This window comes from Balaenoptera borealis (assembly GCF_965194805.1).
Source record: "Balaenoptera borealis genome assembly, chromosome: 19".
NCBI lineage: Eukaryota > Metazoa > Chordata > Mammalia > Artiodactyla > Balaenopteridae > Balaenoptera > Balaenoptera borealis.
This window is the reverse complement of record NC_138878.1, coordinates 13,410,571-13,438,015: the sequence shown is the minus strand read 5'-3', so window position 1 is coordinate 13,438,015 and position 27,445 is coordinate 13,410,571. Positions and strand designations below refer to the sequence as shown.

At 43.7% G+C, this 27,445-nt stretch overlaps 1 protein-coding gene and 1 pseudogene across 2 annotated transcripts in view; one reads left to right on the top strand and one right to left on the bottom strand.

Moving 5' to 3' along the window:
* Nucleotides 1–2,448, top strand: part of ZNF19 (zinc finger protein 19) — a 29,304-nt gene extending 26,856 nt beyond the window's left edge. The window contains exon 4 of the transcript XR_014238011.1: nucleotides 2,093–2,448. The gene's annotated coding sequence lies outside the window, so the exon portion shown is untranslated. The remainder of the gene's footprint in view (nucleotides 1–2,092) is intronic.
* Nucleotides 2,449–3,857: 1,409 nt separating this feature from the next.
* Nucleotides 3,858–27,445, bottom strand: part of LOC309617477 (protein enabled homolog pseudogene) — a 31,908-nt pseudogene continuing 8,320 nt past the window's right edge. Inside the window, exons 2-4 of the transcript XR_014249818.1 lie at nucleotides 14,243–14,403; nucleotides 10,682–13,958; nucleotides 3,858–8,243 (exon numbers count right to left, since the gene is read on the bottom strand). The product of XR_014249818.1 is annotated as a protein enabled homolog pseudogene (transcript). The remainder of the gene's footprint in view (nucleotides 8,244–10,681; nucleotides 13,959–14,242; nucleotides 14,404–27,445) is intronic.

Below are 27,445 nucleotides of genomic sequence, written 5' to 3'. Positions count from 1 at the left end.
AAACGTTAGATCAAGTTGTAACCTCTGGGAGGGGAAGAAATAGGCTATATTTTGTACCTCAGGAACATAAAATAATTTATATAAAAGTCTGTATGAAATAAAAAACCAAAGGAGGATTTAGTAGTAAATTGAGAATAGTGACACGCACGCGCGCGCGCGCACACACACACACACACACACACACTGACTCCCCCCTTTGAAGTTATGAAGTGATAACTTCATATCCGAGTAATAAGTTCCAAACATACAAGAGGAGGTAAGTTGTAATGAGCATTAGCTTAAAGAAAAGTACCTGGTTTACACCCAGGAGATTTCATACTGCATGAACACTTTGTACTGAAACTAGCCCAAACTTCCCACCAAATTCAACTACCATAAGTGAATTAAACATTCATTCAACATGTAAAGTATAGGAGACAGAAATTTAAATCTGGTGCTACAGATAAAGTATGCTAAGGGAATGATGAAAGAAGTATTAAAAGTACCAAAAAGCAAAGCTTACCTCTTTTACCTTTTGCATGATGATTTAACTAGAAAACGTTAACATAGAGAACGTAAGTTAGGTAACCTGAAAGCAGATGAGTTACTTATGAACAGTTTACAAGAACAAACTCACCTATATGGCAAAATAGTGAGAAGATTTACAAGTAAAGGTGACAAGCCTAACAAGCCTAATGATAGCTGGTTGTCTAGAAAAGAATTTTAGTTCAACTTTAAATATTACTTTAGAAACATAACTTTTATTATAACTTTAAATGTTATTTGAAAAAGGTACAGCTTTTAGTATCAGGATACACAGTTCCGCAGAGAGTAAGCATAAACAATACTTGGCTTAAAAGCAGCCACCAATTACAGAAGTGTTCAAGGTCAACCACACATTCATCTTAAATACCAATAGTAAATAAACCAACCCTAATTTAATACTGGACTAATCTATTAATTAATAGAAGCAATACTGTCAGTATGAGTAACAAGCAGTGTTACTCCTTGCATATGCTTATATCAGAACATTAACCTACTGAGAGTTAAAAGTAAAACAAACCTTAACCAATACCTAGTTATTTATTAAAACAACTGTTAAACCCAACACAGGCATGCATTTAAGGAAAGATTTTAAAAAGTAAAAGGAACTCAGCAATCACAAACCCTGCTCCTTTATAAAAAAACATTACCTCTGGCACTTCTGGTATCAGAGGCACTGCCTGCCCAGTGACATCTGTTTAACGGTCATGGTATCCTGAGTGTGGAAAGGTAGCATAGTCATTTATTCTCTAAATAAGGACCTGTATAACTGATCACACGAGAGTATTACTGTCTCTTTTAATCAGTGAAATTGACCTTCCCGTGAAGAGGCAGGAATAATATGAGAAGACCCTATGGAGATTTAATTGATTAATTAATCCAAAAAAATAAACAATAACTGTACTTTAAAGAAAAACATAGCTTTTTTTTTTTTTAACGTGTATACTGCAGTTTTATTTCAGTTGCACAAACGAAGTTCGCGTGTAGGAAATATAAATGAAACAGTACAGTAAAAATAGCAGAGAACCAAAAACTCTAAAAAGGAAGTACACCTAAAGCACAAGAATTAGTGTTTAGTGTTTCATCTTCAGTTTTGTTTGACACTTAATGCTTGCAAATTTTCAAACAAACTTTGAGATCATAATGACTATTCTGAAGAGATTTCAGCACCAGCACTAAGATTTGTACATTCAGTTGGTTTGCAATTGACTAGTTAGCTATTTAAATAGTGTATAGTACAGACTTCTCACAGGTCAGATCACCTTCCTGTAATTAGAAAGGATCCCCTAAACTGCACTCAGCTTAAGACATCCAATGTACAAGGGCATGAAAATCATCATAATAATGTGGCTCCAAGTAACAGTTTTGATAAGGAAAATAACCTAAGCCTCTGTTTCCAATTTTAATTATTGAAATCTCTAACAATGACAAAACTGTCACAGGACAGTAAATGTATACAGTAATTCAATAAAACTTCTTGGAAAGAACACATTTAGCAATCTGAGATAATGCAGAATGACAGGAAATAAAACGTGATTCAACACTGGTTCTTTCTGTTGTTTTTACACAGACATCATGTTACTATTAGACCAAGGCACAAAACGTTTAGTGCATAAACCAGTTTCTGAGCTTCCCTGGTGGCGCAGTGGTTGAGAATCTGCCTGCCAATGCAGGGGACACGGGTTCGAGCCCTGGTCTGGGAAGATCCCACATGCCGTGGAGCAACTGGGCCCGTGAGCCACAACTACTGAGCCTGCGCGTCTGGAGCCTGTGCTCCGCGACAGGAGAGGCCGCAATAGTGAGAGGCCCGCGCACCGCGATGAAGAGTGGCCCCCACTCGCCGCAACTAGAGAAAGCCCTTGCACAGAAACGAAGACCCAACACAGCCAAAAATAATAAATAAATAAAATTAATTAATTAATTAATTTTAAAAAAAAAGTTTCTTTTTTAAGATCTAGCATTTTTATCGTAGTTTGGACCACTTGTACCCAATACTCTATCCTACTATAGACTGTTTAACTTAATCAACAAAATCCAAAGTGATTTCTGACTAGATTTATGGGGGACATAAACATTTATATCATCGGGACTTCCTTGGTGGTCCAGTGGTAAAGAATGCACCTTACAATACAGGGGACGCGGGTTCAATCCCTGGTTTGGGAACTAAGATCCCACATGCCGTAGGGCAACTAAGCCCACGCGCCACAACTACTGAGCTCGCGCCTCAACTAGGGCCTGTGTGCCACAAACTACAGAGCCCACGCACCCTGGAACCTCCGCGCTACAACTAGAGAGAAGCCTGCGCGCCACAATGAAAGATCCTGCATGCTGCAACTAAGACCTGATGCAGCCAAAAATAAAAATAAATCTTTAATTAAAAAAAAAATTCAAAGTGTTTGCATAACCAAAAGTACAATAATAAAGATGAAAATGCCTCCTATTTCTTTTAGAAAGTAGTACTTCATAAGCTTGCTGCATCTTTAATGTCTTTACTATTGGATGACAATGAATAGTTGGTAGAAAAAAAGAACTGTATACTTGAATTATGATAGCTCATCCGTCACAAATTAATCTAAAAATGAAGTTTCTACAGAAACAGGAACTATCTTAACAAGGAAAAAAAATTCCTCCATTCAAACCTCTTTGAAGTGGTAATGGCTGCAAACCTGCAGCATTTAGAAAACTATGCTATCAACAAGCTCGGTCTTATGAATTTAAATTAAGAAATCTAGAAAGCAGATGAAAGTGGATTATTCAAAACTTTAGTACAACTACTGATAACAGATTTCAAAGCAAATATGGCACATAACTCAAGCATAAATCAAGATGGAGAGCCTGGAGAATTTTTGATTTCCTAAATTTTCAAAAAATTCTATCTTTGCAACATACAGGATTTCTCCCCTATTTTAATCTTAGAAGTTTCAAAGAAAAGGGAGTGCATAACATACACACATGTGAGTGCCCACACAAACACGCACGCACACATGCACACGGTGGTAAGTAGAGTATCTAGTTCCTTCTTCCCACCACCTAAGTCTATTAAAAGAAAATTATGCAGGACCCCTCGTTTTCCCTTTATCTAATGATTTCTGTGACATTAATTGCTGCCATCATTGTTACTTTTTTAGTATTTCAACATAACAAAAATTCAAAAGCAGCTCTGTAGTCAGGAACATGTACCTGAACACCTGTATAACTGCAGGGCCCCTAGGTAATAATAACTGCCAAATTCAGGGATCGAACTTGAGTTCCACAGTATTCATGTGAAGCTCAGAATCATGTTTCAGACCACTGAACTTACTGAAGTTAAAATACAAATAGCCAAAGACATGATGTAAAAGATTAAGTACTTGGTTCTGTTAAGATATTTATCAAAGTCACAAAATATTCCTCATTATTATTCATGCAGATAATTGAGAAAAAAAGATAGTACAGAAGTTAACTTTAAATAAAAAATTATTCCTTCCCTTCCTCCCACTCCCCTATACTCTACAAAATGCTTTTCCTGGGACTAAGCCTTGAAAAGGCCACTATATATTAGTTTGACATGCATTACTGTCTGCAATTTAAAAAGCTAATTTTGTGGAGATTGTAATTACATTACAAAAATGTCTGCAGGCATTAATCTAAAAAAGGTCAAAAACCTACAGTAAATCTACAATATATTGTTTTACATTTGACCACTGGTTTGTGTTATGTAGGAGTCAATAGATTTGGTAAAGCACTGTAACAATTCAGGAAGGCATCTAAATCTTTAAATTCTGGATGAATTTTATGTTTGAATCTACAAAATTGCATGAAGGCTAACTTGAGAGACTTCCTATCATTCTAAAATTCCTCACTCTGGACAAATCATTTCTAGAACTCTTTCTTATAAATATCACCCTTTGAAAGCAAATACAATTCCTTTTGTCCCACACTTTATGATCTTAACTACATAGGGCTGATCTCAATTATTCATGGAATATTAAATATGATAGGAAGACAAACCTGAGAGAAGCGTTTACAATACAATAGCCTAACTTGCTAAATTCTTCATCAGCATTCTCTGAAAAAAACTTCTCAAGCCTTTCTCCTCTTTATTTTAGCAATGGATTGTGGAAAATGTGCGGTTTTCTCTTGACATGAAAATATTTCATTGCAGTCATCTTGCCTGATGGGTTTAGTATTTTCTGCATAACTGATACAAGAACTCCTATGCGACTCTCTTCCATCCTGTTGTAAAGGTCAGAAAAAAGCAACAAACTGGGAGGGAAATGGCTTATCACCAGAGTAGTAATGTCTGAAGGCTTTCAAAGTATGTTGGTTTTTCCCTCCTTCTGACTATTTCCATTTTCTTCTTACAGCTCACAAAATGTAGGGGTTTTGTTGTTATTAACAGTTGTTGTTTGTAGGGTTTTTTTTTTTTTTTTCCCTCCAGATCGAAGTCCTATCTCTCCTTAGTTTGTTTCTCCGTGCGGTGTTTGACTTGCTCGGTTCCTGCCTGATTGCATCAATGAGCTCTTCTTTCAGCTAATTCTTTTCTCAGTTCATCTAGAATGTTCTGCTTTAGCCTGTCACAGTCCAGTCCCTCTGTCTGGACTCCGCTGGCACTGGGCTCTGACAAGGGTGCAGATTTTGGTCTGGAAATAACAGGTGACTTGCTGCCATTCATTGTATTTGTTCTTTCCCAAGGTTTTCTTGTTGGTTCAGGTGTACTTGTTGAAGAGGCCTTAGAAGTTACAGGCTCTGAATTTTCATTTTTGTCCTGTTTTTGTTCTGTTTGTATTGATCCCTTTTCAGCAATTCTTCTCCTCCTGGCCAGAAGGGCACTCACTTCTTCCATTAAACCACTACCCCTAAAGGAAGGGGTCCATTTCCACGACCCGTATCTGTTTTAGATGACGCTGAATTCACACCAGTGGTATTCCCTCCACTTGGGAAGGAGGCATCCTCCATCCGCAACACTTTCCTAAGTTTTGCTCCAGCAGTTGCAGCTGCAAGTCCAGTTAAAGGGCGATTGTCTTCAGACATGGATCCCGAAAAAAATCCAGATGCAGGGAGGGGAGGAGCAGGTGGTGGAGAAGGAGCGGGTATTTGATTAAGAAGAGGTGGTGGAGGAGGTGGAGGCGGGGGCCCTGAGGACGGAAGTGGAGGGGGTGGAGGGGATCCTGGGGGAGGAGGGAGTGCGGCTGATGCCTGGGCAGGACCTGGTGGGAGTGGAGGAGGGGGTGGAGGTGCAGGTGGCCCCAAGACAATGCCCTGTTGGGCTGGAGTCTCGGCTGGCTGAGAGGCGGCCTGCAAGGCTGGCTCAGAAGCAGGAGTCTCCACAGAGGCAGGGGCAGCAGCAGCTGATATCCTTTGCTCTCGCTCCCATTCCAGCTGCTCCCTTTCTGGCTGTTCTGGATGCTCTCGTTCTTGCCTTTCCTGGTCCAGTCTCTCGAGCCTCTCCCGCTCTCGTCTCTCCCACTCCAGGTGACCCTGCTGTTCCCTTTCTTGTCTCTCTCTCTCCAGCTGTTCCTGTTCCAGTCGCTCCCTCTCCAGCCTTTCCCTTTCTAACCTCTCCCTCTCCAATCTCTCCCTTTCCATTCTTTCTCTCTCTAGCCTGTCCCACTCCAGCTCCTTTTGTTGTTGCTGTTCTCGTAGTTGCCTTCTTTGAATTTCCAATTCTTCTTGTGATGGGCCATTCTGAACTTGGGCAGGTAGCTGCGAATTTTGTCTAGGCGACGTTGGCCGTTTCCTGTCAATTCAACACTTCTAAGGCATGCATCATGGCACTTGCGAAGACACTGGCATCTTCTTTGCTGCCAAAGTTGAGGCCATACACCTGTCTAGCGTCCCACCATTGGTGGAAGGTCTGTGTTGCTTGATTGTACTTCAGCCCTTTAGGAACGGCACAATTTATCACGACCTGATGGTCCTGAATCTTCCTGCCCACCACTGTGAAGGTGTTGTTCCATGTATGACGATACATATGAACTGTGCTGAACCCAGCTGAACCACCAGCTGGTACCCACTTTTTATTGGCATCATTGTAAACCATCACAGCAGCTCTTGCCTGACAGATACACTTAAAATAGTAAGTGAACAGACTATCATGCCATTCCGTTCTGGTTTGCAGAGTCGCTGCTGAAAAATCAGCTGATAACCTTATTGGAGTTCCCTTGTATGTTATTTGTTGCTTTTCCCTTGATGCTTTTAATATTTTCTCTTTAATTGTTGTCATCTTGATCACAGTGCAGCGTGGTGTATTCCTCCGTGGGTTTATCCTGTATGGAACCCTCCGTGCTTCATTCTTTCTTCTGCTCCACAGCAGTGACTTCCCATACTCTGTCTTCCAGCTCACTGATCCGTTCTGCTTCATTTACTCTACTATTGATTCCTTCTAGTGTGTTTTTCATTTCAGTTATTGTATTGTTCAACTGTTTGGTTGTTTTTTATATTTTCTAACTCTTTGTTAAAAAACCCTTGTAACTTATCGATCTGTGCATCCATTTTTCTCCCAAGCTCTTGGATCACCTTTACAATCATTACTCTGAACTCTTTCTCAGGTAGATTGCTTACCTCCACATCACTTAGTTCTTCTGGGGTTTTATCTTGGTCCTTCATCTGAAACACATTCCTCTGCCACCTCATTTTGGGTTAATTACCTTTCTCGACTTTGGAGAAGTAGCCCTCTGTAGGAGACGTCCTGTGTGTCCCAGCAGTGCACTCCTCTCTCGTCACCCAAGGGCCAGGGGCCCCAGGGTAGTGTCCGGCCTGCGTTTGAGACTACAGGCTGCTGGGTCGTAGTTTTCTTCCTTCTGGTTTCTGCCCCCCCGTGGGTGAGGCTGGTCTAGAAGCTTGGGTAGGCTTCCTGGTGGGAAGGGCAGATGCCTGCCCACTGGTGGGTGGAGCTGGGTCCTGGCCCTCTGGTGGGCAGGGCTAGGGGCGTGTCTAGAGGCGGCTGTGGGATCAGGAAGTCTCTAGGCAGCCAGTCTGCTAATGGGTGGGGCTGTGTTCCCACCCGGTTAGTTGTTTGGCCTGAGGCATCTGGCACTGAAGCCTACAGGCTGTTGGGTGGGGCCGGGTCTTGGTGCTTGAGGAGAGTTCATGCAGATGAACAATCCCCTTCTGCCACCAGCTTTTATGACCCCAGCATGAGCCACAGCCACCCCCCACCTGCCCAGGAGACCCTCCAAGACCAGCAGGTAGGTCTCGCCCAGGCTTCTATGAGGTTACTGCTTTTGCCCTTGGTCCCGGTGCACGTGAGATTTTGTGCGATACCTTCAGGAGTTAAGTCTCTGTGTCCCCCAGTCCTGTGGAGCTCTGCATTAAGTTAAGCCCCGGTGGCCTTCAAATCCAGATGCTCTGGGGGGGCTCCTCTTCCCAACACCAGACTCCCAAGCTTGGAAGCCTGATGTGGGCCTCAGAACTCTCACTCCTGTGGGAGAGCCTCTGCAGTGTAATTATTCTCCAGTGTGTGGGTCACCCATGGGCGGGGGTGGGGGGATGGGGGGGATTTGATTATATTGCGAGTACGCCCCTCCTACCGTCTCATTGTGGTCTCTTCTTTATGCCTTTAGATGTAGAAGATATTTTTCGGTAGGTTCCAGTCTTTTTTTTAATCGATGGTTGTTCAGCAGTCAGTTGTGATATTGGTGTGTTCATGAGAAGGAGGTAAGCTCAAGGTCCTTCCACTCTGCCATCCTGAAAGCCTCCAACATAGCTTTTAATGGATTAACAATTTTGGTTGGGGTAACCTTGGAGAATAAAACATTGGAGTGATTAAAATTTAGACCAGGTAGTCAAAATGCTTTATCACTATTGATCCAAAATATTGATAAGTGGAATAAGTTACCCTAGGAGTAGCAGCACAATTGTAGAGTTCATACTGACGATAAGGTTTATGACCTTGATGCTGGATCAGTACATCCCAATAGTATAACTGCTATTAACGGTCTGTTCAGTGATTAGTAAAGTCCTGTTTGATCTGAGTTCAGACTGGAGTAATCCCAGTTGGTTTCTATTCTATATTTCTCTCAGTATGAAAGAACAAGAGAAATAAGGCCTACTTTACAAAATGTCTTCAAACTAATTGATGATATAATCTCAATTCAATTTATTTATACATGCCCCACTATAGAACAGGGTTTGTTAGGGTGGTAGAGCCCGGTAATTGTGTAAAACTAAAACCTTTATCCGCAGAGGTTCAAGTCCTTTTCCTACGGAAATATTTATAATCTGCATTCTTTCACTAATTCTACTTTTACTAGCTGTAGCATTCCTCACATTAATGGAACGGAAATTCCTAGGCTATATACAAATCCAGAAAGGGCCACACATCGTCAGCCCTTATGGATTATTACAACCCATTGCTGATACAGTCAGATTATTTATTAAAGAAACACTGTGACCATCAATCTCATCAATTTCTGTATTTATTATCGCACCAAGTCTAGCCTCAAGCCTGGCTCTCACAAGATGAATTCCGCTCCCCCTACCCTTTCCACTAGTTAATATAAACCTAGGTGTACTATTTATACTAGCTATATCAAGCCTAGCCATTTTTTCCATCCTCTGATCTGGATGCGCTTTGGATTAAAAATACACAGTCATCGGAGGTCTCCGTGCAGTAGCACAGACAATCTCATATGATGTAACAGTAGCAATTATTCTCTTATCAGTTCTAGTGATAAATGATCATTTACACTTTCAGCAGTAATTATTACACAAGAATACCTATGACTAATTTTCCCATCCTGACCCCTAGCCAGAATGTGATTTATCTCTACTCTAGCAGAAACCAACGGAGTCCCATTTGATTTAACCTATATTTGGCTTCAATGTAGAAAATGTAGCAGGCCTGTTCACCCTATTCTTCCTAGCAGAATATGTCAATATCATTATAATAAATATTTTCACAACAATCCTATTTTTAGGAGCATTTAACAACCCCTTCATGCTAGAATTCTATACAGCCAATGTCATCATTAAAACACTCCTCCTAACAATCTCCCTTCTATGAATTCAAGCATCCTGCCCACAATTTTGATGAGATCAGCTTATATACCTCTTATGAAAAAATTTTTACCACTAACATTAGCCCCATGTGTATGAGGAGTTTCACTACCTGTCATCACATCAGGCATCCCACCACAAACGTAAGAAATATGTCTGACAAAGAGTTATTTTGATAGAGTTAATAATAGAGGTTTAAACCCTCTTATTTCTAGAATCATAGAAATTGAACCTACCCTTAAGAATTTTAAATTCTTCACGGTAAAGTCAACTAACTAGCTATTGGGCCCATACCCCAAAAATGTTGGTTTATATCCTTCCAGTACTAATAAACCCTCTTGTGTTTACTATCATTCTACTAACCATTATCTCAGGAATTATAATTGAAATAACAAGCTCACACAGGTTACTATTATCCCCATTCTAAATTAAAAAAAAAAAAAATTTAACCCATAAGTGTGAACAATAGCACAAATACCAGTAGAAAATCTAAGGCAGCCCAGTTATCTAATACTACTTGGGCTAAGGAATTTAGGGGTATCTGTTGTGCTGCAGTGCAGTCTTTTTGGCTGTTTGACCAGTGGTGGCTGATAAATTTCTGATCATCGTTTTGTTTACATACACTCCTGCATTAGGAACCAAGATTACCAAAAGATTTGCCACTGGTATCTTGGTATTTTGCTAACATAGATTGCTTGACTCTTTAATGAAGAGAGAAAGGAGATTCATTTATTTCCTGATGTATAGACAATGGGATAACATAATATTCTAATAAATATAAACCTTCTATTTGTCAGCTATTAAGACATTTTTCAGTTAAGTAAGGGACAGAGGGAGGGGGTCCTGGGGTAAGTATTGCTCAGTCTCTAGGGACTGAAGATAGTATCAGACAAGGAATGGCCATGTTAATACGTTGAAGAATTTAAACCTGAAAGATTAGGTCAGAGAGAGGTTGGTCTGGGTGAGTGGTAACATTAGCAACATCTGAAAAGTCAGTGACAGGTATTATGAGGGGTCTATCCCAGTAGCTATGCTTTGTGACAACTTTACTGAAGAATTTTCTTTCCATCCTCAATATTGGGGCAAAAGTATAGCTAGAAGTAAAAGAGTAACTTTCAGTTTTGATAGGGAGACAAACATTTGAGTAACAGTTCAATCGAACTAGTAGGATGGGTCTTACAGGCTTGGCCTGGATTCTTGGGTCAGCTGTCCACCACTGTTGTCATCGTCTTCTCGTCCTGGCTTGATGGTTGTTTTAAGGTGAGTTTGAGCAGTCCCCTCTATAGACCAGTCTGATGCAGAGGCCCTTTTTAAGTGAGAAATAAAATTTGAGTTAATTCCCTTCAGTTTTACTGTGCATGAGCTAGTTTAGAGTACCTGATAAGGATCCTTCCTTTTAGGTTTGAGATAGTCCTTTAAATGATATCTTCTCCAGTATGCCCAGTCTCCTAGGTGCAGGTCATGGAGCATCTAACCTTCATCCGAAGATAGAACACTGTGATCGGCTTCAGAAGCAAGCTTGGAATATCCTGTTAATAATTCAATTAAACTTTACAATAATGTGACATAACAAAGTGGCATCTCGGATATAGGCAGTAAGTACAACACCTCAGTACATATAAAACCTCAATATCCGCAAAGGTATATCACTGAAACTTAATTTTTCTATATAAATTATCTTCATTTTGACCAAACATAGTCAGATTAAGACTCATTTGTTTGCAGAATAAATCTGGTTTTTATACACTTACCCTGATTATTTAGGTAAGTGTAATTGATCATATAGGCCCTTTTAAATTTGGCTTTATATCAACTTTTCATAAGGGATCTCAAATTGAACTTTTAAAAGGCCTCTCAAAGCCAGGAAAGCCATGCCATTAGATTCTACCTGCAATACCTACAGATTTAGGTGGATTCCTCTCTAACTATGTTCCAAAATATCTTGAGGTTCTTATTTCTGCCAGGAAGTGGGCTTCCTTTTTCACCTGGAAAGGCTGCGAGGAACCTAAGAGATCCTACATTCAGGAGGAATCAGGTAGAAAAGATAAATGCTTCAGTTCTGCTTACAAAGGAATAATTTACCAAATTGCTGTAAGTCATACTTTGCTTAAGGGGAAAGGTTTCCTTATATCTGGAAAACAAAGATGAAAAGCCAGTAATATTTCAGACAAAAAAATCATAAAAATTATAATCATATTTATAAGCTCATTCAATCCCATATAATTAATTTTTGTTCTGCTTGAGTCCAGTTTTCCCATTAGTTTTGGTGACCTTGCCTGATGACTGAGGATATTTTTTAAAAGTTTTTGAGGTTTTTGTTAAGGCTTATATGATTTGTCACATGAAGTGGGGTGCCTTGTTCACTGGAGATTGTGGAAAGTATATCCCAAGTGGAAAACACATTTTCCAACAGTTTCTTTGTCATTGTGAGGGCATCAGCCTTGCAGCCAGGGAAGGCCTGAATCCATCAACTAGAAATGGGGTTTGCCAGGAAAAGCCAAGCAGCCGTCTTGGTTTCCCGTATCCTGGACTGTTTAATTCACAGCTATTGTTTACCCATCTTAATTTCTCTGATTTAGGAGCAGACTGTTGCCGTGTTATAAGGACATCAGGACGGCAAGAGTCTGACAATGAGGGGTTAACTTTCTGTAGACACAGAATGGACTTCACCTACAAGTGCCATCAGCTCTGTTGTTGTTGCCTTTGCATGAAAGAGCATCTCCCTGATACTCGGGGGTTCAGTCCCTTTAGTGTGAGCCTCGATTTTGATGACAAAGAAACATTCTATGTCATAAGATTTTCAGGAATTTCATATAATTTCTGGAACATTTACACTATATACTTTAGACATAAAGAAGGCTTAATGCTGACAATGCTTCCCATGTAATATAATAGACCAAATAAGCATAATTAGTTGAATATCTCTCTCTTTGAGACACTTCAGGACAGTATCACTTCATTTTCCATTAACTAAATCCATTTTCTTGCTTCAATCCTCCTTTTACTGAAAACACACATCTTTTTTTTCCTTGAAGACTCAAATGTTTACCTTATTATTTCTACTAACTTTAATTACATATATAATATTTAACCCTTGAAAACCTTAATCCCTAACAAAAAGCAAGAAACAGTCCATTGTGAACTGTCTGTTATACCAGCGTTTCCTGATTGGCAAGCTTATCAACATATTTCAACAACCTTTAGAAACATACATTTTCTCATAGCATGATTTCTTTTCTCAGTGTGGTACAAGACATGTGTCCAATAAACCCAAACATCTTTAGTTTTTCTCTGATAAGACAAAGTAGGTAAATTTAGACATGCTGAGCAATTAATGTTTTAGTATTTTTATCTTAATTGGAAATGATCTGGATAGTTAGTGAATTCCCATCATTTAATTTAATTTAGCACGACTCCAAAGTTTCAAGTTACCCCAAATCTGGACAAACTCTTTTTAGGTATACATACCATAAAGCATAATCATTTTTTTTTTAAACGTAATCATTTTTAAAGAGTTCACCTAAAAGCTTTTATCCCATTTATCTCAATTTTATTACTTATGAAAATATCACCATAGTAAGTTAATTTTCTTGTTGACTAATTTTGTAACAGGTAGCATGAGCTTATTGACTTTTAGGAAACCTAGGTACCAAATAAAAGTATTATACTTCATACTGATGACCCTAAAGGCATGTTTGTATTCATCAAACCAACAACTTAAACTTATTTTCATTTACTGAAGATTAATCCTAGATCGCATGCTCCTCTAAAAATTTGGGTTAGCTTTTTGTTACAATTAGAAATATCTGATTTGTAAATGCTTATTTTTAAGTCAATTAAATAGAGCTCTTTTATGAATTCATTTTGATGATATCATCCGGAAGTAGAATAGAAATATCTGATTTGTAAATGCTTATTTTTAAGTCAATTAAATAGAGCTCTTTTATGAATTCATTTTGATGATATCATCCAGAAGTAGAAACATACTTGTAACGTACATACAGACATACGCACATCCAGATAGACAGAGATCTCGTAGTTTTCCTGCCTGAGTTTTAAAAGGCCTTTTTATTCCCTTCAGTTTTACATTCTACTAATTGAGCCAAGGCTGTAGTCTCAAACAATGTGGGCTGCGTTCGCATTTGAAGGACATGATAAGAGTCATAATTACAAGTTTTCTCCTAGGAGTACTTTTATTCTTACAGGGTCAGAATTTTGAAAAGATGTTGTATCAAGCCAGCTTTCTTTAATTGTGCACACAAAAATCAGTTTTGAATGTCAAAAAAGTTCCATCCTGGCCATTTTTGGATTAGGTAAGTACTTGTAAGTGTTAGCTCCATACCAGTTGTCAAAGCCAGCTAGAGTGTCAGTAGGTGGATGCCAGCCGGGGAGCTGGTAGGTTTTAGAAGCGCAATTTCCCGCTTTCTTCTAGTTTCATTCTATTATAAAGTACACATCTAAAATTAAATTTAAATTTCCAATTTTAAGCCATATTTTTAAAAAGTCAGCCAATGCAGTTCACTCCAAAATTTCTTCCAGGCCTTCCTGCTTAGAAATTCCCCCAGGTCCTCTGTTTAGGAATCCCCCCCTAGGTCCTCTCCCTGGAAACTTATCCCTAGGACCTCTTCACCTAGGAAATGTACCAGTATCCCCTTAAGACTCCAAGTCTTAAGATAACAGCTCAAATAAAAGTCAAACTGTCACTTAGCACAAGGAGATCCAGATATGAGGAAGAACTCACCAAAGCACTTGAAGGGTGCTTTGAAGCCGGAGGGGCTCAAAGGGCCCAGGCTTGGTCTCCCGAGCACCGGTCCAAAGTAGATCCAGGTGACCTCAGGCGGGTTTTTCTGATATCCTGCCGACTATGCCAAGTAATTTCAGTGAAAATAATCAATAAACAATCTAGAATAGGAATAGAAAAGAGTTTTGTTTTATAAAAGAGCCAATCTGAAGACTATAACCCAGAAGACAACCTCTCAGATAACTCTGAGGAACTGCTTCAGAGAAGCATGGTTTTCAGTACAGTTTTATATCTCGTCAGAACAAAGGACATTAAAGTCAGGGATACATTCCTTCAAGGTTTCAAAAATAAATAAATAAAAAAGAAAAAGAAAACCACACATGTACACAACAAGTCAGTATGACCTTGACACCTGGGAAAGCGTCTTATCATTGAAGGGTCTTACCAGCATTGGCATCCCAAGAAGGGAGGCATTTAATCTTTATTTTTAACATGGACATTCTTTACTTCTGGTCACTGTGCCCTTTTCTTTAACAATTAAAGCAGGTGAACAATGTATGTTTGATAGCCCACAAACTGGCTATTTTTAAGTTAGCATAAAATTTGAGTTAAATCATGTATAAGCCAGAATGACTTCCCCGCACCTCAATATGTGAACATTTCTTTCATCAGTGCAGAATAACACTATCTTCTTACTACTTATGCCCAGCTCATGTACTGCAACACTGTCATTATCACACACATTAAACAAAACACCTTTCAACACAATCCTTATCATTACCATCATATTATCACTGGGAGGTCTCCCACCCCATCAGGGTTTTTACCCAAATGAGTAATTATCCAACAGAAAACAAACAACAATCACATCATTCTGTCAACACTAACAGCCATCAGAGCACTACTCAACAGGTATTTCTGCTTTCGGCTAACATACTCCATATTACTAACTATATTCCCTTCAATAAATAACTTAAAAATAAAATGACAATTCAAACATACAAAACAAATAACCTTCCTATCATTACTAATCCTCAATATCCACACTATTACCACCCTTAATACCCATTCTATCAGCGCTGGACTAGGAATTTAGGTTAGTATAGACCAAGAGCTTTCAAAACCCTAAGCAAGTACAATTTACTTAATTCCTGAAAATAAGGATTGCAAGACACTATCCTACATCAATTGAATGCAAATCAAACACTTCAAGCTAAATCCTTACTAGACTGCTGGGCTTCCTCCCCACAAAATTTTAATTAACAGGTAAATTCTCTAGTCAACTGGCTTGAATCTAATTCTCCCACCGTCAAGAAAAAAAGAGGTGGAAGAAGATCCAGCAGAACTGAAGCTGCTTCTTTTTTTTAAATTAAATTTTTTATACATCTTTATTGGAGTATAATTGCTTTATAATGGTGTGTTAGTGTTAGTTTCTGCTGTATAACAAAGCGAATCAGCTATACATATACATATATACCCATATCTCTTCCCTCTGGAGCCTCCCTCCCACCCTCCCTATCCCACCCCTCTAGGTGGTCACAAAGCACCGAGCTGATCTCCCTGTGCTATGCGGCTGCTTCCCACTAGCTATCTATTTCACATTTGGTAGTGTATATATATGTCCATGCCACTCTCTCATTTCGTCCCAGCTTACCCTTCCCCACCCCACCGTGTCCTCAAGTCCGTTCTCAACGTCTGCATCTTTGAATTTGCAGTTCAATGTGTTGATCCACCCCAGGGCTTGACAAAAGGAGGGCATAACCTCTGTCTTTAGATTTACAGTCTAACACTTGCTCAGCCTTTTTACCTATGTTCACAAACCGCTGATTATTTTCAACAAATCACAAAGATATCAGGACTTTATTATTTGGTGCTTGAACTGAAATAGTAGGCACCACTTTAAGTCCATTGATCTGTGCTGAGCTAGGCCAACAGAGTGCTGCTTGGAGCTGACCAAATCCATAATGCAGTCAGAACATGCATTTGTCATAATTTTCTTTATAGTTATACATATTATGATTGGAAGGTTCAGAAACTGGCTTGTCTCCGTAATAACTGGGGCACTCAATTTAGCATTTCCCCGAATAAATAATATAAACTTTTGACTACTTCCCCCATCAGTCTTACTCCTACCCGTATCATCAATAGTAGAAGCTGGTTCTGGTACCGGTGGAACCGTATATTCAGCCCTAGCCGGCAGTCTGGCCCATGCAGGAGCCTCTGTCCACCTCACCATTTTCTCCTTACATTTAGTAGATGTTTCCTCAATTCTTGGTGCTGTTACTTTTATTACTGCCATCTTTAATATAAACCACCAGCCATTATCCCAATATTAAACACCATTATTTGATCTGCCCTAATTATAGCCGTATTACTATACTTATCACTCTCAGTTCTAGCAGTTGGAATTACCACACTGTTAACAGATCAAAATCTAAACACTGCTTTCTTTTACCCTACAGGAGGAGACCCAATCCTACACCAACAGCTATTTTGATTCTGTGGTCACCCTGAAGTCTATATTCTTATCCTACCAGGGTTCAGAATAATCTCCATATCATGACATACTATTCGGGACAAAAAGAGCCTTTCAGATATATGGGAACAGTATGAGCCATGTCCACTGGCTTTTTAGGATTTATCTTGTGGGCCCATCACATGTTTACCGCAGGAATAGATGTTGACCCATGAGCATACTTTACATCAGCTACCATAACTACTGCTATTCCTTTAGCAGTAAAAGTGGCTGATTAACAACTCTTCAAAGAGATTATGGTATAGTATAGCATAATGAGACTTATGCTTTATTTTTCTTTTTACAGTAGGTGGTTTGACAGGAATCATCTTAGCCAATTCTTCCCAGGACACTGTCTTCCATGATACAGACTATGCAGTAGCACATTCCAGTATGTAATGTCAATGGGAGCAGTCTTCACTATTACAGGAGGCTTTGTACACTGATTTCCACTAACCTCAGGTTATACACTTAACATGAGCAAAAATTCACTTCACAATTTTATTTGTAGTAGAAAATATGATTTTTTTTCCCCTGCAGCACTTTCTTGGCTTTTCAGGGATGCCATGACTTTACTCCAGTTACCCTCATGCACACACACAACAAGAAATATTTCACTCATTCATCTCATTAACAGCAGTAATGCTAATAATCTTCAAATTTTGAGATGTATTTGCATCTAAATGAGAAGTTTCAGAAGAGGAACTAACTACTACTAACCCAGAATGGCTACATGGATGCCCTCCGCCATATTCTATACTTGAAGATCATACCTATGTAAATTTAAAATAAGAAAGGAAGGAACTGAATCCTTCTCAACCAGTTTCAAGCCAACACCATAACTATTATGTCTTTCTTAATAAGTGAGATAATAGCAAAAAATTATGTAACTTTGTCAAAGTTGAATCATAGACAAAAATACTGTATAACACGATGGCAAATCCATTTCAGCTAGGCTTTCTAGATGCAACATCACCTATTATGGAAAAACTTTTCCATTTTCATGATCATACATTAATAATCACTTTTGAAATAAGTTCTCTAGCCCTCTGTATTATTTCACTAATACTGACAACTAAACTGACTCATGTACACACAATAGATGCACAAGTAGAGACAATGTGGACCATGTACCGGCCATCATTCGAATCTTAATTGCCCTATCCTCATTACGAATCTTTTACATGATACATGAAATCAGTAACCCTTCCCTAACCGTAAAAACTGTGGGTCATCAATGATACTGAAGCTACGAATACACAGACTATGAAGATTTAAATTTTTATTTCTCTATAATCCCCACATCAGACCTAAAACCAGGAGAATTATGACTAATTCAACAACGAAGTAGCATAGTCATTGAATATTAGTTCCATCTGAAAATGTTTTATACTCATGAGCTGTTTCTTCTTTAGGCCTAAAAACAGATGCTATTCCAGGACGCCTAAATTAAAGAACCATGATATCGATAGGACCAGACCTATATTGTGGACACTAATCAGTAGAAATCATTTTCCTTCATTCAAAGACAGGACAGAGGGAGGTGGCGTGAGGCACGGGGTGAATCCAGAGCCCACAGAGGATGTGCTCTCTGAGCTCCAGGACAGGAAGGGGGTCTCTGGGGTCCCGGGCCACCCACCACTCCCTCCTGAGCGGGGTCTTGGGAACATTCTGTCCGTGATGTGGCAGCCTGAGCATCTGTCACGGCCCTCACGCTGTGACCCGCCCCCCCCCCCCCCCCCCCCCCCGAGCTCCAGGGATCGCATTCCACACTCTGTGGGTCCACCCTGCAGGGTCCTTCCTGCTGCAGGAGCAGAGACCACCCAGCTAGCAGCCTTCTCCCCAACCAGCAGGAAGAGCAGGTGGAAGGCGGGGCACCAGAGGAATCTCACTCACTCAGACATCAGTGTCCCAGGGCTGCCAGCGTGGACAGCAATGATGCAGATGAGGAACAGCCCAAGAAACGGGAGCGGAGGGCCCCAGAGGCGGCGGGTTGGGTCCTGGCTCATCTGTGCCCTGCACACCCTGTCCCTCGTACAGCCTCTTCCTCTTACGCCCTCTCCCTAAATATAGGGTATTCAGATGCAAACAGGCAGAGCTTCAGACTGAAAGTCAGCTCTTCCAAAATGACCGATGGGCAAACACTGCAGGATTCCACTCAAATAGGGGCCCAAGAGTCGACAACTCATGGACCTAAGTGGTCGTTGGTACCAGGGCTTCGGGAGGGGATGGGAAGTGAGACTTTCATGGTTGTGGAATTTTCTAGAGATGGTGGTAATGGCTCCACAACAAGGTGAATGTACCTGATGCCTCAGAAACATGCACTTAAAATGATGATGATGGTAAATGGTATGTGATGTGTGTTTTATTTCATTTAAAATTTTAAATTGTCTAGTTAATTGAGACTCCAATCTGACCCCTTTGTTATAAATGTGCACGGTCAAAGCACTGTCCCCCACCTCGGGCACATGGCATGTGGAGGACCATTCTTAGGGGGGGCCAGTCTGTGTTACCTGAGCTGTGTCCACGGGAACCCAGACAGCAGCGACCCCATAGATGAGACATATGATCTGCTATGATATCAACACGATACCACCAAGGGTTGTCACTCAGCAGGAGGACCACCCTGCTCAAAGGTGCCTGTCCTCATATGAACCTGACAAGGTTAAGAGAAGAAAAGGGACCACAGGTTAATCAGGGCAACACCCTCAATTCGGATGTTGGAAATCTCAGAGGGGACAAGACACACTGCAGGCAAAGAGCAGATATGCGGTCTGCACATGAGCCTGACCCACACGGATGGGGTGAGCCCCACACAATCCCCAGACACCGCAACTAGGGTCACACGTCCCCCTGGTCAGGATATCATGGCTGTGCTGCGTGAGCCCCCAGCGTGGGAACAAGCCGGGTCCCTGGGACCAGAGAAAGAAGTGTAGGGTCTGTCTCCTCTCCTAACACTTGCCCCAGAGAAGTCAGTCCCCTCCTGTTTTCACTTTTGTTTTTAACTTTTTTGTGCTGAAGTTGAACACACTACCTTGGTTCTGGCAGGCTCGGTCCTCTCCTGATTTGCTGGGGTGTTGAGAAAACTCACAGGACAGCAGGGCTGAAAGAGGAGGGGCAGGTCTGGACTCTGCTGAGCAGAGATGGTTGACCAGAAGATTACAGAGGCACACCTCACCTGCTGCTGACTGGCCTTACACCTAGATCCACATGCCGGCAATCAATTCACCACGTGAACCTGCCTCCCTACTCGCTCTGCGTGTGCTGGTGAATTGGAATAATCATGAGGTAGCCCACCTGAGGAGTCTCCACCAGCCGCAGGGAAGGTGAACCTTGCAGGGGCAAGGACTAAGGCCCCTACCATGGCTCCTTTGGGAGGGCCATGTAACCACACTCAGAGCAGAGCGCTGTCACCCAGACAAGCCCACCTCAGCTCCAGACCCCAGACGTCTGAGCACTGACATTCGGACAGAGGCATGGAGCTTCTCAGTACTGAGGCCAGGCCAGGTCTCCACATCCCCCTGAAGCTCCCAGGACAGAGGCCAGGCCAGGTCTCCATGTCCTAGCGCACACAGAACACGGTCAGGTCTAAACATTCTCATTGTAGACAGCACATGGTCAGGTCTAAACATAGTTTAGACAGGACATGGAGCTGTCTAACCCTACCATGTAGACAGAACTTGGTCAGGTTTAAACTAGCTTAGGGCTGCTCTCCCAGGAGGCACAGGTCACACATGTGGGGTCTCTCATCTCTGGACAGGGGCTCACCCTCGTGCGGGAACCAGGATGTACATTTCTGAGAGAATAAAGCAACATTGGGCTTGCACACTTTACCCACATCAGGAAACTAAACAAAATCTTTCTGACATTAAACATTTCAACATGCAAAACAAAAACGTTACCAATTTCTCTGGCCACGTGATGGTCAGGATCCCGGGGTAACCCTGGAAATTCTTGCAGTGCAGCCCAGTCCAAGAAGTGGCCTGATTCCAGCTTCCCAGGCCCCCAACAGGAGGCGGCCTCACTGGAAGCCCAGGAAGGACGGTGCATCCCGCGGGCCAAATCGGGCGAGCACGCTCAGGGCAGCTGAGAGCACCGCGCACAGGTCCTGCTTCCCGGCAGGCGTGTGCCGGGCGGTGAGGGCTCCTACAGCACCCAGCCAGGCGGCTTCGTGCACCAGGGCTGATGTGAGGGGCGAACACAGAGAGAGGCTGGAGCACAGAAGCCATCTGAGCGCAGAACTAATCCACTTCCTGTCTCTATGGGTTTGCCTGTTCTGGATGTCTCATGTAAGTGGAATTAATAAATTGTCCTTTTGTGTCTGGCTTCTTTCTCTGAGCATCGTGTTTTCAAGGTTCATCCATGTTGCAGCCTATGTCAGCGCTTCACTCCTTTTCATGACTGAGTTAATACTCCCCACCCCCGCCCCCTTACTTTTTTTTTTTTAATTTTATTTATTTATTTATTTATTATTTATTTATTTATTTTTTTTTTTTTTTGGCTGTGTTGGGTCTTTGTTTCTGTGCGAGGGCTTTCTCTAGTTGTGGCGAGCGGGGGCCACTCTTCATCGCGGTGCGCGGGCCTCTCACTATTGCGGCCTCTCTTGTTGTGGAGCACAGGCTCCAGACGCGCAGGCTCAGTAGTTGTGGCTCACGGGCCCAGTTGCTCCGCGGCATGTGGGATCTTCCCAGACCAGGGCTTGAACCCGTGTCCCCTGCATCGGCAGGCAGATTCTCAACCACTGCGCCACCAGGGAAGCCCCCGCCCCCTTACTTTTAACTCTATAATTTATTGTGACTCCCTGCCCACACTGTATAGGGCTGATGAGAAATTCACCTCCCGTCATTCTTGGGCCGTAACCTGCATTTTTAACCAACACCCAGGGGTCCTGTGCAGGAGCTGAGAGCCCAGCCCCACACGGCGCACAGTCATCCTGTGTGACCAGAGCCCAGGAGGAAGGGTGAGACAGGCCTGCATGTTTGGAGGACCAGCCCTGCAGTCTCATGTGAAACCACCTTGCTGGTCAGTGTCCTGTGACAGCTGTCCTCAGGGCACCGTGTGGGGAACACAGAACGGTCAAGGGCCACAGCACTGCCTTCAGTTCAGGCCCACCCACGGCAGCTGTCTACTTGCAAAGTGCTGAGGTTGCAGCCGAGGGTCCTTCCTGCCTCTTCCAGCTTCTGGGGACCCCAGGCATCCCTAGACCTGCGGCTGCATCCCTCCCATCTCTGCCTGCATCTTCACGTGGCTTCTCCTCTGTGTCTGTTATCTCCCCTCATCTTATAAGGAAGCAGTCACACAGGATGAGGGCCACCCCAATGCCCTTGTCTTAACTACTTACAGCACTGGGCCCTATTTCCAAATAAGGTCATGTCCTGAGGCCCTGGGGTCAGGATGTGGCTGTCTCTCTCCATGGGTGGGGGTGGGGTGGGCAGACACAATCCCCCTTCACTCTAAGGTAACAGATTCCATATGACAGGTGTCCTTACAGGAAGAGGAGATCAGGACACAGAGACACCAGGCACGTGCCCAGGACCACCCGAGGTGACCAAGACTCTCCGGAACCATATCTCACCCAGACCCTGTCCTTGGCCTCCACCTTGGCCCCATCCTTGCGGGGCCTGCACCGCCCGGTCTCAGCAAGAATCCTGCTCAGTCAGTGCAGAAATGAGGGCACCAGAACACCCCACGCCAGAATGTGCCTCTTTGGCATGTGGATTACTTTGAGCTAAAGGCCACCAAGAACCAGCAGATGCAGGGAAAGCTCTAGAACACGCCAAAGAGGGAGACAGCAGGAGAAACCAACCCTGCCAACACCTTGAACACGGAGCTTCAGCCTCCGGAACCTGGGAGACAATAAATAAATGCCTGTTGTTTAACCACCTGGTCTGTGGTGTTTGTTATGGCAGCCCCAGGAAACATGGACACCATCCTCTATGGAGAGCGGTGAAGAGCCGGGTTTGCACCTGAGCTCCACCACCAGCGAGCCACCCTTGGACCAGTCACCCCACCATCCGGGTCTCGGTTTCTCACCTGTAAAATGGGATTGGTTATAGTACCCCATCTCACAGGGTCGCAGGGTGGATTCTGTGAGCTAAAGCATGTGAGGCACTCAGAACTGAGGCCCACAATAACCTTGCAGCATGTTGGCCATCACCCCGACCCTTCTGGACCCTCTCCTCTGGTAGGGAAGTCTTCCCTGTAGTCTAGAGGAGGCCCATCCACCGGTACCACAACCAGCTGTTATAAACTCTTTGTATACAGCTGAGGGGGTTCAGAATTTGCCACCCCAAATATGTCACTTTGGCATAAGGGTTATTTGGAGTTGAGGTGATTGAGAAGGTGCAAAAAGAAAAACTCTGCCCTCCTCCATCTGCCTGATCCCTTTGTGAGGATGTCCCCCTCCCTCTCCTGTTCCAGGAAGGGAAGAAACAATCCTATCATCTGAGATGGTACTGACTTCAGTCTGCATAACAAACCTCACTAAGTCAGCTCTGCCCTCTCTTATTTTCCCCCACTTACTTACCTTCCCACAACTTCCTGTCCCTAGAAACTGAAACCTGTTTTCCTTTGTCTTGTCACTTCCCCAGAAACTTATCACTCTGTGTTAACATGGCACATAAGTCCTTAAGTCTAACTGTCTCTTTGCATCTCCACTTCTTTTCTGGGCAGGGCTCTGTACACAGACATAAAAAACCTTTTGCTCCTGTTAATCTGTTGTTTGTCAGTTTAATTTGCAGGTCCCTGGGACAGAACTTAAGAGAGTAGAGGAAAAATTTTTCATCCCCTACACCACGTCAAATACACCAACAGCCAACCCCCCCTTTGTTCTTGTTCTGCCTCAGCAGCAACAGACACCAACCCTCTCCCCACCTATGAGATACTCAACTAGCACTCCTGCCTCCATCTTCTCTCGCAGCCTGTCCCGTGGCTCCCTCAGTCACACCCTGTCTCATAAATGTCCCCCGAGGTGAGAACCCGGGATCCCAGGCCACCTGGGGGGGGTGACATTCCAGCACCAAGTGTCCAGGTGGCTGGAGCTGGACCCTGCCATGCAGCACACCCGGGGGTGACTGCACCCCACTGCCCTCCAGCTACAACGGCCCGCACGTCGCCCACGCAGGCTTCTGAAATGCTGGTGGATCAGGGCCAGGGCTCAGACCCCAAAACCCCACACTCAGGGCTCTGTAGTGTGGGATGGCTGCATCATAGGGACCCCAATTAGGAGTGTGGTCAGCCTCAATGTAGGGAGACACACCTCTGCTGTCCTCGGGAGAACAGGGGTGGGTCTGCGCCCCTCCCAACCAGGCGCCCCAGCGGGCCCCCTTCACAGCCAACTGGAGTACTGACTGGAATCCAAGCCCTCCTGGATCCTATCCAAGTTGGGCCAGGTCGCAATGATCCCAGACCGAGGGGCTCAGGTGACTCCTGGGACTTCCCCATTTTGCTTTTAAGGGAAAACCACTGAGTTTCAAATGAAAGGAACCAGGACTCACCAACCCACATGTGCATGTTTGGCATAAGGATTATTCTGAATAGAAGGCCACTGAGAACCAGCAGACTCAGGAAACGCTCTGAGAACAGGGCACAAGCATTCCTTCCATAAAGGAAATGCCCACCTGTAGGGACCTCTTCTTCTCCCACACCTGGAAGAGGAGGCCGCATAACAACTCTCACCGGTAAAAAAGGCACCGACTTGAATCTACATCACAAGCCCCACTAACACTCTTGTTCACCGGGCTTTCTGGACTGACCTCCCACGGCTTACTGCCCACCCCCCCAACCCCGAACCCCTTCCCTCTGTCCAGCCCATGACGGTATTTCAGCCCCCAATTCTCACTGCCTCTTGAGGAATACTGCTTTATAAACTCCCACACATTCCATCTTTTTTTCCCCTCTTGTTAGTCTGCCTTTTCTCAGTTTAACATCTGGGTTCCAGGCACTGAACCTGGAAGGGGAGAGGGCGCTGGAGCCGGCTGCCTGCCACCCATCGTGAAAGCCATGTTGGAATCTTCAGGAATGGCGTGAGCCACTGTTAACCACAGCTGGCGTTAGCAGTTAACTTACAGCCAGCCACTGTTAACCACAGCTAGCGTTAGCAGTTAACTTACAGCCAGCCACTGTTAACCACAGCTAGCGTTAGCAGTTAACTTACAGCCTTACACTGAATAAACTATATTCAGAATAAAGGCAGCGAATTCTCAAAACTCACTACCATTACTGTAGACCTCACTGGTTATCGTACTGCATTTACTACCGTCTCTGCTCACTCTTACCCTCTCCCACCCACAGTGTGTGTGTGGTGGAAACTCTCTCTGGGGTTCTTCCCGGCTCCGCGTTCACGAACATCACATCGGAAACTCGAAACTGCCCACCGTGGGAATATCTACACCACAGAAACGGCAGATGCCACCATCCAGCCTTGGGTGATTGTTTTGTTGATGGTCTAGACTTAGAAAGTGATGGGAGAAGTGTGACTCATGCAGACCGGATGTGCAGGTGTGTGCCTGTGGTGTTGCATTGTAAAGACCGAGAGAACACTCTGCATCCGAAACCCAGGACGCAATTCAGCAGAGGCTGCTGACGTCGTGGAGGAAGGAGTGAGGTTCTACACACGTGGAGTTCGTAGTCTTACTCCTTAATTACAAGAAAATTCCAAGCAATACCAGAACTGCTCTCGTGTGTCGACTAGGGGACCACGAGTGGTGGGGGAACAGGAGCCGGGCAAAAATCCACAAAAGCATCCCGCGAAGCCCTGGTCTCTCTGGAATTTACACCAAAGTCCTGTCCACTAGTATTTTTTGTTAATTGTTTGCTACATCCTGGGAATCAATTTAGCTAATGAACGTATGTGCCCACATATGCACCTTTTGGGGGAGCCCTTGAGAATCAGGATTGTGTGTTACCTGTTATCACGTGATATCAGCACAGCGTCATCTCTGTTATCTGTGTACCACTGTCCTTCACATCATCTTACATCATAAACTGTGCAGGCATGCTGGCTCTTCTTTCCCTGGAGAGCAGGGTCCTGACCATTGGCCACTACGTCCTTGCCCATGACCCTGTCACCACCCCCTGGCAGCACTCAGACCCTGAAACATCAGCTGGACTCACACCCAAAACCTAGGTGTCCAGGGGTATGGATTTTCCAGATTTTCACCTCAATTCCACAACTTGCCAAATTGGATAAACACGGCCACTTTGCACATTCAGATGTCAGCAAGGGCAGTGGGCAGAGCTCCTACGAGATGGAAGAGGAGGAAAACATTGTGTCCGACCAGCAGGTCCATGATTATGGCCGTGGTGAAGCCGACACTCTCACTTGAGAACCAGACAAGGATGCCATTGCTTCAGGACGTCTGTGTCCGGGCACTGTCACCACAGGAGAAAGGGTCACCCCAGTAGACCTCAGCCTCACTCATGCCTGAGTGAAGAAAAGAATGAAGGAAGGAAGGAACTGGTGGTAACCCAGCAGGGCGTCCACAGGGACCCCAGCCCCTCCCCGAGAGAAATTCCAGAGTCACTCCCAACAGGGAGCTCACCCGACACCTGCATTGCAGGCTCTCACACACGCTCCTTGACCCCAAACATGAATATGTTGAGTAAACGAACAAATGTCACTCCCAGATACAGTCACAAGAGCCCCTACCTTTTAAGATTACCCCTGTACCATAGAAGCACAGACATTTCTATTTATAGGATCCAGTGTTCCTCCAGGAAAATCCATCAAAAACGTGGACTTGAAAATGGAAAGATCACCCCTTCCCTGTACCTACCGCGTACCTCCCCTAGGCCCGCCCACCTGCTCTGCATCCTCAGGCACACACACCTGATCGATGTGCCTGTGACTAATATTAGTGGCAGCTGTTCCAGAAGTGGGGATGGTGGTGGTAATTGTTCCACTACAGTACTCGCATATTGCTTTGCAATTTGAATCCTCAACTGAGTGAAATAACTCCTGGGGCCTCATCTACACTGAGACAGAACAAAAAACATCCATCCACAGTGCAGATGCATTTGCAAAGCAGGCTGGGGAACTCGGTTCCTACACAGCCCACCCGGGACGCACAGTAGGCAGTGTACAGCAAATCCAAATCCGAACCACGGGGCTTAATTTCCCTGGAGAATAAAGGAAGACTCCCTTCTTCCCCTTTTGTAGGACATTTACTTTAGAAAATGTGGGAATTCCTTCTCTGTCTCTTTGAAGCGTGTGCACATCTTTTAAAGGCAGAACACACCTCTGACACTACCACAGCTCAGAATGTTTCCTGCAGACCTGGGCATGTGTCTGAAATGTGATGGAGAAGGAAACCCCGTCTCCCTGCTCCTGGGAGGAGAGGCCTGAGTCCATTGGGGCCTGGCTCCAACACAACACCGCCTCCATTATGAAGACAACAGTGCTTGTTTACCTGGGAACATGGGTGGAGTGGGTGGTCTCCACTCAGCTGCACGAAGGCTGAGATGCTTCTGTCTCTGCAGCTTCTCAGGGGGTCTGCCCCGACGCCATCTGTGATGCACGTCACACTATGGTTTCATGCTGGGTCCAGAGTAAATGGTTTGTGGAATGTCCCCTCCCTCCTGTCACAGCCCAGGTCTGAGTGTCCCTCCGCCTGTCACAGCCCAGGTCTGAGTGTCCCTCCGCCTGTCACAGCCCATTGCCTTTCGACAATGTTGAAGGTGACCTAAAG